The sequence below is a fragment of the Melitaea cinxia genome, chromosome 15 (assembly GCF_905220565.1).
Source record: "Melitaea cinxia chromosome 15, ilMelCinx1.1, whole genome shotgun sequence".
NCBI lineage: Eukaryota > Metazoa > Arthropoda > Insecta > Lepidoptera > Nymphalidae > Melitaea > Melitaea cinxia.
Genome location: NC_059408.1, coordinates 3,110,650 through 3,125,132, shown reverse-complemented (window position 1 = coordinate 3,125,132; position 14,483 = coordinate 3,110,650). Strand labels below are relative to the sequence as shown.

The 14,483-nt window shown below is 35.7% G+C and overlaps 1 long non-coding RNA gene across 1 annotated transcript; it reads left to right on the top strand.

Annotated features, from left to right (window-relative positions):
* The first annotated feature begins 4,533 nt into the window (after window positions 1-4,533).
* On the top strand, window positions 4,534-11,900 carry LOC123660487. Its single transcript, XR_006744208.1, has 6 exons — window positions 4,534-4,600; window positions 5,482-5,592; window positions 6,121-6,230; window positions 7,782-7,919; window positions 8,418-8,602; window positions 11,675-11,900. It is a non-coding gene; the product is annotated as an uncharacterized LOC123660487 (long non-coding RNA).
* Window positions 11,901-14,483: the final 2,583 nt, after the last annotated feature.

Genomic DNA, 14,483 nt, shown 5'->3' with positions numbered 1-14,483 from the left:
TTTGAGTGATACCGAATCACACAAATCTGACTGTCAGTACAAAAATAAGGCTTAGGATCTTTGTAAGGTTAGTTTTTTTTTAAGTCTGTTAAAAACTGTAACTACCCGCTATTGCCTGTGATGTGTGAGTCATTCGATGCGTTCGCTTAAATGAAGATGTTCTATATAATTGTAGCTCTTAAACTGTATGTTATTTCGTTCTTCCATTCTATTATTCCTGAACATTTATTTTACGTATTTTGCGTGTTACTTTATATTTTGAGATACTATATCAGAAATCCTACTAGGCTATCCATCAACTTTGAACGTGATGTCTAGTTCCTAGATGAGAAGAGGTTTTCTATAAAGAATGGTGCTTAGAATAGGGACATATTCAACTTTATTGAATAATTAGCTGCCCTAGCTGACAGATTTCGTTTTGTCAAAAGTTAAAAGATATTTATCGATATAGATTTATTTTATTTTATTTTTTTAATATTATAACCTTCCGCGGGCATTAAGAAACATACAAAAAAATGAATTTGTTCGAATTGGTTGAGTTGTTCATTTTTATTTAAGTAGATTAAAGTAACGATAAAATCTTTAGTTATACTATTGTTAAGTCCAATTATTAATAGATATAAGAAAACTTTGAACCAGAAATTCCTTAAGGTCTCTCACTACATAATAATCTTACAACCGTGGTTGTGATATTTCAATTGAAGCCGCGAGTACTTGATTCATTAAAGATTCTTTAGTTTTATCAGCAATTATGCATCCACGACGTCATCCAGAGAACTACATTTCTCTGGTTTAGACTACAGGTGCGAGAGTAGTCCTGTCTGGAGTTGGTTTCATCTAAGTCATGATGCCATGTCAACATTGGTCTGGGCACAGTTTATTATTACGTTCGAAGACTAATATCACACCGAAAACCTTTATTAATCATTTACCCGTGTTAATTTTGTTTTAGGTGCCAGCTCCAAAGCATTATTTAAAGCATAGCAATGGTTCTATGTAGATTGACACTCAGATCCCTATTAAATCAGTCAACCCAAGGAATGCTTCATCAGAAATCCAGTCGATGTCGTTGGTAAAATTATTTATTATTTAAAATATTCTAGATGTAAATCCCATCATTGTATTTACTATCAACTTCTCGTACTTGCCTTCGTATACTTATGCCAAGATGCAATTTCAGTTTAGTCAGGGCACAGTTTAATTATTGTCATATTCGTAGACTAACAAGTAGTTTAAAAGCAATTTTTAGGGTTCTGTACCTCAAAAGGTAACAACAGAACCTCTATAGGATCACTTTGTTTGATCACTTTTTCTCAAGAACGCGTGAAGGTATCAAGCTGAAATTCATATCAAATACTCAGGTCTACTGTCCCTTAGAGCTGTGAAAAAATCAAACTTCTAAGCCAACGCAATGAAAAGGTACATCCGCTTATGCTGCAAATTTTCGACACTCGCAAGGAAATCAAAATTGTAGGGTAGTTCCCGTGAACTCGAAATTTTGTTATTCGGTACGAAGCAACGTTTTATAGCACAGATAAAGGAAAAATTGCGAAAAGCATAAATTGTTAGTTGCATCATATAATAAAAATACCTTTTTATAATTTTGTTTGTCCGGAACCCTCGGTGCGCGAGTCCGACTCGCACTTGGCCGGTGTTTTTTTTAATGTTACTAGTCATATTTTTTAGTGATATAGAACTAAAATGCGAAAACGAGGTACATGGAGGTCGCGATGTCCGAGTATAAGACATAGCTATTTTATTTATGTTACACATTGAATTGATATCGATCAATAAAGACACGAAACAAAAATTAGGCATATAGCGTGTTTGAGCAAAGCAGTGTACAGCGTCTTTAAATAGATATACAATGAACTTCCTTTAGCCAACATATGTAATCCAAACTGTGATTTAATGATTGGCAAAACTCGTTTTGAAGCAAAATAATCAAAACTTTAATAGAAACAATTATTTACTACTACTACACTATACTCTGACATGTTACATGTTATTAAGAAGAGATGTCATTACATTTGGAAGGAGTATTTTGATGAACGTTCGCGGACAAAAGGAGTATGGTATAAGACTATCCAACCTAGTATATTTACTCGCCCATGGTTTGATGATGCAAAGATGAGCAGGTCTGATCTTGTTATTGCCTTCAGACTTCGATCGGGACACATTCCCCTTAATGCATTTGCTTTTGTTATGGGAAAGATAACTTCACCCAATTGCACGGAGTGCGAAAGAATCGAAGATGTCCATCACATTTTGACTGAATGTGTCCGGATTGAAGCCGAGAGAGAGGTTTTTTATACAGAATACAATGTAATACGTAGTAACATAGGGGTTCATAATACTATCCTAGCTTTTCCTCTTGGCGAAGAAGCAAAAAAAAATATATAAAACTGTACAGATATATCTTAAGCATCGTATATAAGATTTAGTGTGCAAAAATGAGGGTGGCATGTTCAACCTGTGAACAAACCCTCTATAAAAAATAAAGATTTAAAAAAAAAACAATTATGAAAATTAAAAGTTTCACACTGATAGTATCTCTTCGATATTTCGTGACATGTATAAACGTTGATGTCTGACAGCTTCGTCAGTAACAACACATTAGGTACGTAATGTCTTCATCAATAGGCCGAACCGCCATTTCTGTCACTACTCATCAATGATGAAATGATTATTCATAAACCGTTTCAACTACGCGTTGGCGCAACGGCCACAGCACTGGGTTGTGGCTGTTGTGTTTGTGGTTGCGGGTTTGAGCCCCACACACGACAAACATTTGTATTAGTCATATAGATGTTTGGCGTGGTCTGGGCGTTTGTGCAGTTGTGGGTCCCCGTCGTGCTTCGGAGGGCACTTTAAGCTGTCGGTCCTGGCTGTTACCATGTACACCTAATAGCGATCGTTACTCATAGTAGGGAATATATCCGCCAATCCGCATTGGAGCAGTGTGGTAGATTAAGCCCTGATTCTACTCCTACATGTGGAAAGAGGTCTATGCCCAGTAGTGGGATATTACAGACTGAAGCGTGCAATAGTAGTCCAGTCCCTTGTCGGTTGTTTTCTATTCCGATGCAAGTTGAGAGAAATAGAGAGGGACAGTTTTTTGTGTAATATTATTTGTCTATATTTGTAATGTTTAGGCGTAGAGAATAATTATTATTATTATTATTAAATTAATAGCTTTATTCCAAATAAACATTTTTAACAAATGTTATCAATTACAAAAATTCACTTATGCAAATGGTTAATTACACAAAAACTTTTTGAGTTCAGACTGATCATTTTATATGCATTATAGGTATAATCTGTGTTAAGGATGATCAGATAATAAGTAATTAGAAACTAATTTATATACTATTACCGTTTATTAAACGGACATTTAGTAATTTTATGAGGACCTAGTGATCGTCATACAGCAATTCTGCTGATACTTCTAGTATTGGATTGGTTTCATCCGAATTTGAATAAAAATGAATGTGCAGTTGCATTTAAAATTCATTAATTGATATCAATAAATTTGGTTTAAGGTTACTAAACCATTTCTGAAGGAAAGGCGAAGATTTTACGGAAGTTGGTTTTGCAAGACATTCGTCAATGCAAGGTACCTCACCATTCATTCGAACTTGATGTTGCTGGTAAGTTTTCATTATTATTACGTACTCGTATATCGTGACTTTCGAGTAAATTTTCTGACATCTCGGCATCTCGGCTTCGTAGCCTTCCCAGAATTGTAATTGACTGATTTCTAAGGTGTAGTGAGTATTAAAATTAATTTGGTAACGAAGGGGATTAGTAGAAAAGTTAATCGGGATTAGTTGATTGTTAACAAACAAGTAATCGACTTTACAATAATTCTTTGATTTCTTGCAGTCATCCTGCTTAGTACATATAGTCATGGTTGCCATATCGTTCTAAGCCACGAGTGTTAGTAAAGAGTTAGAGTATTATGTATAACGTATTAAAGTTCGATCGTTTTATTAACAAATACGCACCTGGGACGCGAACCAGAAGACTATTTTTCTGGTTTTATCATTTGGGTGCAAGAATAGTCCTGATTTTGAGCTAATTGCATTTATTTATGGTGCAGTTTTAAGTTTAGTCAGGGCACAGTTTATTCATTGTGCCGGGGCCCGGTGTGGGGTTCGTCGGGCCCTACCGCCTGGGCGAGGTGGCGAATGATAGCGCGACCCCCCCCCCCCCCCCCAGGCGGACGACTGCTTACACGTGGTGACAAAAAAGTCAGTAGGAGACTGACATAACCCTCTGGCGCCCCCGTGCTGGATGGGTATCCATGATGGATTTCCCCCACGTTTTATTATTAATTTGAAAGTTAGAGTTATTAGATGTTACTAGTCTTTTATATTTAATGTAAAAATTAAAGAAATTTGTATTTATTACTGATTTAATTCTATAAATTTGGTTTTAGGTACAAGTCGCAGCTCAATATCATGTCTCTGTTAAGTGGATCCTTTAAGAATCAACTTATCCAAAATTCGTCACGGTCATCAAGTGGTTTAATTTATCCTCTCTGGCTTTGCAACATGCCCACAATATTGAAAACTCAAAATAACCTTTAACGAACATGGTAAATATCCTATTTTACATTAAAATATTGGTGACTATGAAAGTTTAAAAAAAATCGAGAAAAATATTCTGGTGTTGATACAGATGCTAGAGTAGTCCTGTGTACCTCGTTAGCTGCATTTTATTCAAGTTCAATCAGTTCACAGTTCATTCATCATTACAGCCTATCACAGTCCACTGCTGGACATAGCCTCCATAAGTTTACGCCAAAAATAGCGTGAACTCATGTGTTTTGCCCATAATCACCACGCTGGGCAGGCGGGTTGGTGATCGCAGTGCTGGCTTTGTCGCACCGAAGACGCTGCTGCCCGTCTTCGGCCTGTGTATTTCGAAGCTATTGTGTATCTCAAATTAGACAAAGGTAACAAAAGTGGTTTGCATCAACTCGGAACAGCTTTATTTTTTATAAATTACTTAAATTTGTTTACTTTTGGTTCAGGAATCAGACATTTATTTATGACACCTTAAAAGCTTTTTCTTAGTAACATCAATCTAAAACCAACCATAGACACGAATTACTTGATGGATTTTATTTTTCGTTGTAGCCGGTAAATTTTTAATTAAAAAAAAAGTTATGTATAATTATAACTTGGTATTTTTACAAATAGCACTTCAAATGCAAATCAGAAGATAATATTTTTTCTGGTTGTTACGACGGGTGCTAGAGTAGTCCTGTACCTCGTTCGCTGCATTTTATTCAAATGCTAGTTACAGTATAGTCAGGGCACAGTTCATTATTATTTGTTAATTATTGTTATGTTTAAGTATTTACTAAACTAGATATTTTTCATAATTTATATACAACTGAGTTTCAATAAAATGCGTAGTAAATACGTAGTTTTTATATTATAAACTCCTTGACGTTGTTAATTTTTATTTCAGTTATTGGTTTCCATCGCTAAAGTTGGCGATGTCGGAGACATTGTCTACGTTAGCTTTAGTGACACCTAATCAAATACACATATCTTCATCGAATTTTTATCATTGTAGCCGGTAAGTTTAATTTTCTTCACATATGTGTATCTTAACTTTTTTTTTCTTCTAAGTTTTATCTTTTGTCGCATTTACCGTAGCCAATTAATCTTAAATTTCTCTGAATTACCATTTAACTTTTATTTAACGTAATAAAATATACAAAAATGATCACACCGCGTATATTTATTCATCACTTCAGCCTATCGCAGCCCACTGCTGGTCCACGAAGGTCTGCCATGCCAAAAACAGCGTGAAGTCATGTGTTTTGCCCATAGTTACCATGCTGGGCAGGCGGGTTGGTGACCGCAGGGCTGGCTGTGTCGCACCGAAAACGCTGCTGCCCGTCTCCGGCATATGTATTTCAAAGCCAGCAGTTATATATTTTATAGCAATATTTATATTTATTAGATAAATATAAATATTGCCTATTTATTAATGTTTAATTATATGCTCCGACTTTGTCTCTTTATGCAATAATTGTCACCGTCTTGTTGTTTTATGTTTGGTGATTACCTAATGCTAATTAATAAATTATTTTGTTTGAAGGAACAAGTTTTCTATGAAACCAATTTTATGGAAATTAAATGAATTAATCAATCAATTTAAAATCTATATTGGCTATTAACCATTACATAAGGACTCCGAAATTTCTGCTGGTAAGTCTTACTTGGTTTTATTATTATTATGAATATCTTCTAGTCTCAGAGTAGCCGGTAGGTCTGACTTATTTTTACATTTATCGGACTTCATCGTAGTTTTCAGTGGAAATTTCGTACTGATTGAATTGATTTTCTGACTGAAAACAAAAACATATCGCAAGATTTGATGTGACCTATTCTTATTCAAGGTGCCAGTTCTAAACGAAACCATTGCCCAGGGTATACCGACTTTTCTATCCCATTGCTCAGGGCAGCTAATTAAGCCTGCACGGGATCTCTTTTTGATATGATGCGTAAGTTCATATTACACTTCAGCCTGTAACCCCAGTGCTGGGCAAAGGCCTCTTTCCCCGTGTAGAAAAAGTATCAGAGCTTAATCCACCACGCTTCTCCAATGCGGGTTGGCAGATATATACTATAACGATCGCTATCAGGTATACATTATAACAACCGGTATTGATGGCTTAAAGTGTTCTCCACGGCACGGTGGGGAGACCCACAAGGACAAACACCCAAACCAGTGCTGTGGTCGTCGTCGTGGCGCCAACGCGTCTCATCGCTTATATAAAAAAATTAATTACATTAAATTAAATATTTCTTTTTGTTTTGTATTTTTTGTGTTGTAAATGAAATAAAAGGTATATTTTATCGATATTGACGACAAATTTTTAGTAACAATTACGCACCTCAATGCCTAACCAGAGAACTATATTGTCCTGGTTTACAGATAGGTGCAAAAGTAGTCCTTTTTCTTGGTTGGTTGCATTGTAATTGTGATGCAATTTCAGTTTCAATCAGGGCACAGTATAACATCAGGTTCAAAAACTAATGAATCGTTTGTATACGTTGTACGTGTACGTTGTATTTCATTCCCAAAACGAAGTGTGAAATTAATCACAATTGCACTACAAATTTTCGTGAGTCATTATTATAACAGTCAATATTGTCCTCAAGAGGTGTAAAGTTAACATCTTTGTTTAATATACGAGTTAATTGCTCTGTTAGGATTATTGTTGTAAAACATGACTACTGCGAGTGGGTCTTGGAGAACGGTGAAACTACTTGACTAGAAATAAATCTAAAAAACGCCACGGTATCAGAAAAAATGTCAACAAGTCAAGAATTTTCTGCCAATTCTTCTTGCAATTTTGCTGATTCTTATATCCTAAATCGGTAGTAGCTCCACATTTACTATAATTAATTTCTTAAAACCGAATATAATATGAAAATTATGAATATTATTTAATTATCTTTTTATTTTCAAGAATCTGTATATTATCTACATTACTGCACTTTCTTAGCCTGCTATGTAACATTAGTTCCCACTATCACAGGTTGGCTGGAAGAGATCTCTTCTAGAGATAAATCCACCGTTGCTAACTAAATTTGTATATAAATAACTGTACAAAAATTTTAAGTGCAATAAAGAATATATTATTATAATGTCAACTTGTAAAATGTCGAATCGAATTCCTTTTGATGCCAGATAATATCATGAACTCTGTTATAACGGTATCTTTAAATGAAAATCTTTTATTTTTGTTTAAGGAACTAGTTCAATATGGAACTATTGTAAAAGGAAAAGTAATTTTTCTATGGAAATTATCTTCGATGTTTCGTGGCGATTTTAAGCTGAAAATCTCCACAGCCGTCGATTACTTCATCGGAATTTTGTCGTTGTAACTGGTAAGTTTGGTTTAGTTTTACGTGTTTACATTTGTCTTGACTTCTTTGTTTTCTTTTACCATTTCGGTGGCCTAAACCAAAGAAGTGTCTAATTATGAAAAAATAAAGGTATTAATATAATTTTTAAAGTCTAGTTAACCGAGAATTCAGAAAAAAATATGAAACAAAAGTTATAGGCTCAGCTTGCAGCTACTTCAAAGTCCGCGACATAAAAAAATACGAGTACTATAAAGTTACTTTTTGATTGGTACTGAGCACTTATAAGTATTAGTAGAATTAATTATCTTTGGTAACAGATACAAGCTTGGTGCTGCCCAACGTAAACTTAATATCGCACTTTTTCGGTGTGGTTTCGTCTTCAAAACGTTCAAGTTCTGTCAATTTATTCTGTTAATTATTCTGTTATTTTATAATATACTAAAGACTTACTGCTACCCAAAGCCCTGATTTGCCCTTTTAAAGTGTGAATAAGTTCCAATTTATTATTTATTTTCACAGTTGCACGATATCATCAAGTCGTACATTAAAAATCTGACACACTAGCTCACACGGCCTCCGGATGGCAAGATTTCCTAGAAACTTTCTGGTTCTAACTAACTTCGCGAGAAACTAAATTACCCGTGACTACGTTCACCTGATCGATTTGCTGGTCCTACTTCAGAGCTACTGAGCGTCTCAAATAAGTAAGATACCTGTCACATTTATATCCATATCCCATCCATCTTTTCTGTTCCTGCAACCTAATCATACTGGCAAGGTCTAGAAATCCAAGTCCGATGAAAAAACGAAGGAACATGAGAGAGAGAGAGAGAGAGAGAGAAAAAAAAGCTACCTGCTCCTCGAGAATATCATCCGTGATGCAGTCACCTACACTGACCACGCAAAGAGGAAAACTGTTGCCGTAATGGATGACTGTACGCTCTGAAACGTGAGAGCCGTACCCTTTTTGTTTTCTATAGTTAATCTATTATGTGTATTCATTTTTTAAACTAAACAAAAAAGGCCCTTTTCAGGCCCGCATGTAATTCTTTGCTTTCTTCATACCCCTAAAAGTTAGCAAGTTTCAATCGATCTTAGACGTCATTACATACACTCCAAACAACCAACGATTAGGAATAGTGTAGTGTAGAAATAGATAATCTAAAAAAAAGTGTTATTGTTGCACCTGAATTAGTTGTTAACGTTCAGTAACTCATGGTTACTTTGGCAGATACCAGGTATCAAAGGCGCAATACAAAGTGGCAACTAATTTGCGTCATTTCTTAATGCATAATTTTTTAATATTCTTTTAATGCTCGCATTACCAGTGCATAAGTTTATCAAAATCAAGTAACCCTTTGACGATAACAACACATAATATAGCTAAATAGAAGAAAAACGTTAATTTAATCCTTAATAGTTTTATAATAAATTTTTATTTACTGTGTCTGCTGTTTGGGTTGGTATTATTTCTTGTTTTATAGCTCAGAAATGTTTGAACTGTAAAAACGCTGAGTAATTTAGTAAACTAAATTAAAAAGGCATACTACATGGTAAACCATTTTTATTTAACTGTCTCCGATTTGTACATTAATTAGGATTTTACTCTCAATTAGGTAAATATTCATTTAATTTGATTATCTCATATAGATATATAATATATTATTTATTTTGTCTTAAATTTATACATCTATACTAATATTAGACAGCTGAAGAGTTTTGTTTTTTGTTTGGACGCGCTAATCTCAGGAACTACTGGTCCGATTTGAAAAATTCTTTCAGTGTTAGATAGCCCATTTATCGAGAAAGGCTATAGATTATATATCATCGCGTTACGACTAATAGGAGAAGAGCACCAACGAAAAATGTATCGAAAACGGGGTTTTTTCCTTTTGAGAGCTTCCACTGCGTGCGCTGCGTAAACAGTTTAAATTTTGGTTAAATTAGTGTTAGTCCAAAGTGGACGAAGTCCCCGGCAGAAGCTAGTACAATATAAATGTAACTGGCCGCTGTCTGTACATGGAAGTTAAATGACCAAAACCTTATTGAAGGACTTTACTGGTACAATATAACTCAAAGCAATAATTATAGCATTTTTGTCAGTACGTCTTTAAGATACTATTAGGCTATACAAGATCCCTCGGAACTGTTTCAAGTCAACTAATAAGCTTTCAATTTTGTATATAGATGTATCGAATACAAATCCGTGATGTGTAAAGTGGAATTTGGTGGTAAAAATATTTATCAATAAACTTATCTACTAAATACAGTTGATTGTCAGATATGCATCCGAAACTTTATAGCAACAAGTTAATACAGGACTTTTAGTAACACCTAAAGAGTTATCCTAAATTATTTATGTCCGATTGTTAAAATAAAACCAAAACTTTAAAAACGAAATTCAACGCTCCGATGAAGATAATAATTTAAACTTCAAATGAAAACAAAGGCGATGAAATGTGTAAAATATGTTTTTCAATATCGAAACGAAATGAAATTCACTGATAAGGCGCCGCGCCGATATAACAGTTGGTACTCGTATTGTGTCAGGGCTTAAAATATTCGAGTTTTAATTTAAAAACGGAATTAACAATTATGTGGATTAATTATTTTATTTACGTGTTATTTATATTGTGTAAGTAATATTTACTATTGTGTATCTACGGCAGTAAATAATATAGCCACTCCCTCTCTTCCCGTAGGTGTCGTAAGAGGCGACTAAGGGATAACACAGTTCCGCTACCACCTTGGAACTTAAAACCCGACCGATGGCGATATAGCCGTCTGCTGGCTTTAAAATACACAAGCCGAAGACGGGCAGCAGCGTCTTCGGTGCGACGAAAGCTTGGTGACTATGGGTAAAACACACGAGTTCGCCATTTTTGGCGCGAACCTGTAAAGGCATTTGCTTTTGCAATAATTAAAAAAGTATGTGTAAAAAATGATGGGTTACTAAAGAATAAATTGTTAACAGTAAAAATTTAATATTTGTATATTTTCATCGCTCTGGTACGTACACAGCGTCTACACAGACGCTCACACCTTTGGATTCCTGCTCGGGATGGATATTTGTATTTTTACATATATATCTTTCCGGTCTGATTGTCTGTCCGTGTGGGTCTCCCCACCAGAGCACGCTAAGCAGTCTGTCCCGGTTGTTATCATGTACACCTGATAGCAATCGTTACTCATAGAAGGGAATATATCCGCCAACCCGCAGTGGAGCAGCGAATATTACATAACACAATCAAGTATAATGTATACCTACAATATGTACGCTTCGCGACATGATGAACTTATTATATATGAAATATTCAAGCTTGAAAATATTTAATTAACGAGAGAGAGAGAGGGAAAGAAGGAGAGAGGGATAGGGAGATGGAGAGAGGGGGGGCGATGTTCTACAATTCACAATTTTATACATTTGATCGTAATACCTAAAATTTTGATTACAGCTGTAAGTGTTAACCGATTAAATAATTCAATTTATGGTGAAATCTATAATTCTATGATATTAGCTTGTAAAGTATACGGTTTATTTAATCTACGTGCTCTACTACGGAGAAGAAAACAGTATTTGATTTTGCGAGACCCAGGTTATGTAGGATTTTCTCACGATGCACATCAAACAAGGGTACCTCGCCTGATGTTAAGCGGTTGCGATTGCTGTAGCATATGGACACCTGGAGCATTTCAAACGTCTTGGTGTTGCACCACTGAGTATATTTTTTTTTACAATGCTTATCATTCATTAATTATTTCAATCATTCTTTCAGTTGATGTGATCAATGTGGACGCAGCAGTTCCTATCGATATTAAAATAGTAAAAAATGGAGAGACAGCTAAAGGAGAACAAAAAATCGTAATGATGATACCGGATAAGAAACCCTTAATCTCAAGACGAATAGAAAACTACGAAAATGATTTCCGTATTTCATCTTAACACCTCGAAAATGTTTATATTTATATAAATAATTTTTTACTGAAATAAATTCGAAAATGGCTTAAAATTAAAAGATCTGTGCGATTTGATTAACTACCGGTGTATGTAATAAAATATGTGTCGAATCTTTTAGTACTTAGATGTTTAGTATAAGAGGATATGGCAGAGAATAATAAACAGTCGCCAGTACTGAAATTTGAAGAAATCTATACATATAATAAAATGGTATGAAAGTCAAAACTGTGCATTGAATATTTTGTTAAAAGAATACTTGGGTTGTGATCTGCAATCGATACCGAAGCCAAAAATAAAGTTTTTAAATTTTTTTTCTGTTTGTCTGTACTTATGTCCGAGATAAACACAAAAAGTTCTGCATGGATTTACTTCAAATTTGGCACGAATATTATTAAGAAGTCGGGTCAACATATAGGCTACGAATTATCACGCTATCATCTACCGGGAACGAGCAGTTAACCTTTATTTCTTCAACGCATTCTGTAACAACGTGTAATCGATTTCTCTGGGATCTTATCATCGGATAACATACATAAAAAAAAATACAGTCGAATTGAGAACCTCCTCCTTTTTTGGAAGTCGGTTAAAAACCATGTCAATCCAAAAAATTTTACGTAAAAGTTTGCAATTCTTCACAAGAATTGTTTTCATTATATTTTTACGAATTTTATCTTAAATATTAGACGACGCGTTGGCGCAACGGTCACAGTTTTTACGAAACTCCATCCCTAAGGGGGTAAAACGGGGGGGTTGGAAGTTTTTATGAAAGTCCTGTTTTTTAAGTAAGAGACTTGAAATTTAAAATGTTCTATAGATGGTGTGGGGGTGTACTAATAATGTATCTTTAGAAATCAACCCCCTTTTGGGGTTAAAACAGGGGAAAGTAGTTTGTATGAAAGTCCAATTCCACGCGTACAAAGTCGTGGGCGGCCGCTAGTTATATGTATAATTGCACGTTTAAAGCTGTTAGATTAAGTTTCAATAACCTTCATCAATTCAATTTAGATAATATTAAAATATCAAATGAAATATCTGAAAAGCATTTGATTAAAAGCAAAAGAGTCGGGTGAGTTAAGATTAAAACTATTTCCAGTGAAGTGAAGTGAATGCGACGAAGCGTAAACTCCATCAAAAGTTATAGAAAAGATCTCTTTGAGAAGCCTCCGAGCGTCCGATGAAAAGATGCAGAATAATGTCTTAGGGATGAATAATCTTATTTTAAGTTATTTTTCAGTAAATCTTGATAGTTAGTTTATATGCAATATTTTGAAGTTTGATGTTTTAAATTAATAAATTTTAGTGTGATAACAAGTAAAAGAAAGTCTAGTAACAATGTATATTTTTGAAAAGAGAAATAAATTTGTGTGAAAATTAAAAAAAAAAGCGTGTGTGTGTTTGTCTGCCTGTCTGCCTGTCTGCCTGTCTGCCTGTCTGCCTGTCTGCCTGTCTGCCTGTCTGCCTGTCTGCCTGTCTGCCTGTCTGCCTGTCTGCCTGTCTGCCTGTCTGCCTGTCTGCCTGTCTGCCTGTCTGCCTGTCTGCCTGTCTGCCTGTCTGCCTGTCTGCCTGTCTGCCTGTCTGCCTGTCTGCCTGTCTGCCTGTCTGCCTGTCTGCCTGTCTGCCTGTCTGCCTGTCTGCCTGTCTGCCTGTCTGCCTGTCTGCCTGTCTGCCTGTCTGCCTGTCTGCCTGTCTGCCTGTCTGCCTGTCTGCCTGTCTGCCTGTCTGCCTGTCTGCCTGTCTGCCTGTCTGCCTGTCTGCCTGTCTGCCTGTCTGCCTGTCTGCCTGTCTGCCTGTCTGCCTGTCTGCCTGTCTGCCTGTCTGCCTGTCTGCCTGTCTGCCTGTCTGCCTGTCTGCCTGTCTGCCTGTCTGCCTGTCTGCCTGTCTGCCTGTCTGCCTGTCTGCCTGTCTGCCTGTCTGCCTGTCTGCCTGTCTGCCTGTCTGCCTGTCTGCCTGTCTGCCTGTCTGCCTGTCTGCCTGTCTGCCTGTCTGTCTGCCTGTCTGCCTGTCTGTCTGTCTGTATGTCTGTCTGTCTGTCTGTCTGTCTGTCTGTCTGTCTGTCTGTCTGTCTGTGTATGTGTGTGTGTGTGTGTGTTTGTGTGTGTGTGTGTATGTGTAGGCTGTTTTAATTTGTTCAAATTGTTTTAATTTGTGACGTTTTTTTCGTTTCATCGAATCACAACGATCTAACGAAGTTCCACTTAAGAAAAAATAATTACGATATAAATTTTTCATGTCTCAATGTATTGCAAGAGAAGTCGGTGGAGTCATCTCTTAGAATCTCTTACCAACAAGACATGGGCTTTGAATAAACTGATAAGGCTGGGCTCAAGATTCAGATAAGACATTCATCCTAATTTAAGTTAGACGTATTGAGTGTCTTACTTGCTTTTATGTAAACAATGTCATTCATTATATACATTTATGCAAGAGAGAAAACATTTTGAGAAAACCTAATCGGTTTGGTTAATTCCAAGGTTAGTGCTAAAAACCTACGCCTAAACTGAAATACGCTCTGGTTTATTTTTTGTTCAGAGAATCGGAATCTCTATTCAAAGGGAAAATTCTGCTACCATTCTTGCAACCACAGTATTGTTTATGTCATTGTAAAATAATTGTAAAATTGTAATTTT